Source organism: Perca fluviatilis, chromosome 13 (genome assembly GCF_010015445.1).
Source record: "Perca fluviatilis chromosome 13, GENO_Pfluv_1.0, whole genome shotgun sequence".
NCBI classification, from domain to species: Eukaryota; Metazoa; Chordata; class Actinopteri; order Perciformes; family Percidae; genus Perca; species Perca fluviatilis.
In genome coordinates this window covers 25,201,908-25,205,408 of record NC_053124.1, presented here as the reverse complement: position 1 = coordinate 25,205,408, position 3,501 = coordinate 25,201,908, and the positions used below count along the sequence as shown (strand labels likewise).

The window sequence follows — 3,501 nt, the reverse complement described above, 5'->3', positions numbered from 1 at the left end:
ATACATCTGCTGTAATGCATCCACATTATAACTTTATTTCCTGAGATGCGTTTGTTAGCACTATATTTTGGGCCATTTTGGCCTAACAGTTATAACTGTATGAAATGTTTAAAAACACACAGCCTTAAGAAATATCGAGATATTAATGAAAGAAACCATGCACATTTCAGACCAATTATATCAAGGAAATGATGCTACTTAACTACCAAGTCTAAACAATGATGATGACTGTAAACGTTGATAAACTATAGACTTGACACATCATTTACCACCATTGATGAACCCCACGAAGAAAGCATGCCCTTAGCTTTAGATGTGCGCGCTCAACACCTGTCTCTTTATCCAAGTGGGGGTGGGCGTGGCTTGAGACCTTCTTTTTAAAACAACGTGCTAACTGACGAACAAACAAAAAAACAAACTAACATGGCGGATCGAAAACATAACCGTTTTGTGGCGACAGTAGCCTAATTAATCAAAGTCACCCAAAACAAAATGACTGAAAGGCATGAAGAACTACTGTGAGATTGAATGTATTCATTGTTCAATCTGTTCCCAGCAGGAGGATAAGAGAGAGTGCCATCTAGGTAATATCACTTTACTTTGTTTTGCTAACGGTTGCTAACTTAATTGGTTTACACTGTCTCCAGTTTAATGTTTAATGAGTTTATCTTTCACTTTATGTCAGTTATGACCATTGAAAGCAATTTGAAAATTATTGCTGAGCACAATTGATGGTGGTGGACGGTTTTCTGGCTTTTTGTATTTAAAAGAGAAGTGTAACGTTGTTAAAAAAAAAGTTTACCTTTCAAATGTGCTCATGTAAAGTATGTTTTGTTTTGTCATTCCTAATTTATTTAATTACATTGATAAATATTGGGGGGATGCTGAAGGATGCATACAGTTAAGTGCAACTCTTGCACCCATTACACCTTTTTATATCAGAGACAGTAGTGGCTACCATTGAGGTGGAGTTGCAAGATAAATTTACTAATCGACTGAAACTCAATGGGAAACTATTTTGATAATCGATTTTTTCAAACATTTAATGGTTCCAGCTTCTCAAATGTGAAAATGTGCTGCTGAACATGAAATTAAACTGGATATTTTGGACCAGTGTTCAGACCAAACATAGTCTGGATTTTAGGACTTAAAAGTAGTAGTAGTAGTAAAAGGAGTAGTATTCTGGATCAATGGAAGTACATTTACAGGATTGCCTGACATCCGGTGCGTTCCTCACCGTCCGCTCTCTGTGTTGCCATTCTCAAACTCTGTTGGCGAAAAACAACAACAAACTTCGAACTAGCAAGCTACATGCTGAAAATGGCAAGTTTATAACAATATTGGGATCATGTAACAAGGCAGGCCTGCTTGGTTCTGAATAACATAAATAATATGTTTACGGCATTTACTCTCTCTAACTGGGACTTTCTTTTGCGGGGTGCAAAAGTTGCAAAGAGTCACCGTCGCTGCGTCCGGAGCTTAGCGGCACCCAAGACGATTGTGATTGGTTTAAAGAAATGTAAACAACCCAGAGTGTTTTCTTCTCCTATCCCAGAATGTATGTGTGGTGTAGCCAGACCTTACTCCACAGCATTGTGAAGATAGGTCTGGCAATGTGAGACTAGACAAAACGAGACATTTAAATTTGTTTTAGTTAGTGTTGGTGTCTTTCCTGGACTTTGGGGGTTTCAACAAAATTTCGGTAGTTAACATTTTGCAATTAAAAACTAACACTTGCTGGATATTATACGGGTTGATTCTAGTATTGTTTTAAATTTGACTTCTTTTAAAGAATTTGCAGTGTGGAAGGGCTTTGAAGCAGCTTGTTGTTGTTGTTATTATTATTACTATTATTATTAATATTAACAGTAAATTAAAATGTAAAGGCTTCATTAAGCTGAAATGTTGAGCAGGATTTTGCTGTTCACTCTTTAAATTACAGTATTTTCCAGTAGAGGGCACTAGATGATTATTTATTATGTTTTCTCCTGGCTGCATGCCTTTGTCTCTGTACGTTGATTGATGTTAAATTCTTGGGTGACAGTTTAGTTTGGACCTAACCTGTATTGGCAATGTGCTCAATGCTTTTAATAGCAGCACTGGGCTCGGCAGCAGTGGTAAAGCTCAATTGGCTGTCTCAAATTAAGAGTAGGCCTATCATTGGTTGTTCATATACTACATCAGAAATGAACCAGAGTAGAGGCTACATCCAGTATATACATTACCACAAATCCTGGTTATTGATTGACCAGTATGACTGGTATGGTAATAAAGTGGAACTAAACTAGGGTCCAGGGCCCTCAGAGGGCCTTTGAGGGAAGTCTGGAGGTCCCCGAGCAAAATTACAGATGGTTTATTCTCATATTGGTTAACAAGAAAGTTTCCCTATTTGTACAGATATTTAAATCATATGTTTGTCTGCAGTGTATCTGTTGTGTGAACTGTAAGTTTTATCAGACGGTGGTCCTTACTAGAGCCCAGACAATTAGTTGATTAATCCAGAAAACAATCTGCAACTATTTTGAAAATCTGTTTTAGGCAAAAAGCCCAAACTTACCCCCAGCCTATTTGCTGTTTTTCTTCTTTGTCGTTAAACTAAATACATTTTGGTTGGACAAAACAAACGGTTTGAATATGTCACCTTTTTCTTCTGGGAAATTGTAATCAACATTTTTACTTCTTCTGACATTTTAAAGTTGGTTAGCAGATTTTTCTATATCTTTCGACAGAGCCAGACTAGCTGTTCAGTTTTTATGCTAAGCTAAGCTAACTGGCTGCTGGTTGTCACTTCATATTCACCGTACAGACATGAGAGTGATATCGTTCTTCTCATCTCTCAGCAAAAAAGCAAATAAAAGTATTTCCCCAAAAACTCTAACCATTATATTAAGTCAACTATGTTCCAGCTTCTGAAATGTGAGAATTAGCTTTAATACCTTGGGTACTGGGAAACTCTTAACATCTTTCACTATTTTCTGCCATTTTATCCCAAGATTAATTGATAGAGTAATCGATTATGAATATCATCATTTGTTATATACGCTGATTGATGGGGGTCTTTGGTCCAACATTTCACTACACGCACCAGTAAATATTTTAATTGTATCACGGCTAAAGTTCCTACACGTCCTCCCTCCTGGCCTCTTGTATGTTTGTGTGTTGGCCAACCTGTCTGTCTTTGACCATCATTCCTTGGAGGAGTGGGGGGGTGGGGGAGATGCGGGGTCAAACCTGTTAACCTCTCCATTGAAGAACACATCATCAGGGTGGGCAGTGTGCAGTTCACTACACCTTTGGGCACACAAACAGACACCCTGATCCCACAGGCAGAACGTAGCTTTCAGCACTGAGCAAACATTTGATCCGACAGCAGATCAGCACACTAACCCTCATCCCCCATTAGCCCGGCGTGTTTCACTCCATTGCTTGTTTTGTATGCTGTACAGGTTGAGTAGATGCAATAGAGCTAATGGCAACATAGAGGAAAGATTTATCTCCTGA

At 38.3% G+C, this 3,501-nt stretch overlaps 1 long non-coding RNA gene across 1 annotated transcript in view; it reads left to right on the top strand.

The window, feature by feature from the left end:
- Positions 1-358: 358 nt before the first annotated feature.
- The window catches only part of LOC120571996, a 49,778-nt gene continuing 46,635 nt past the window's right edge, over positions 359-3,501 (top strand). Inside the window, exon 1 of the long non-coding RNA XR_005641330.1 lies at positions 359-584. This is a non-coding gene — a long non-coding RNA (uncharacterized LOC120571996). The remainder of the gene's footprint in view (positions 585-3,501) is intronic.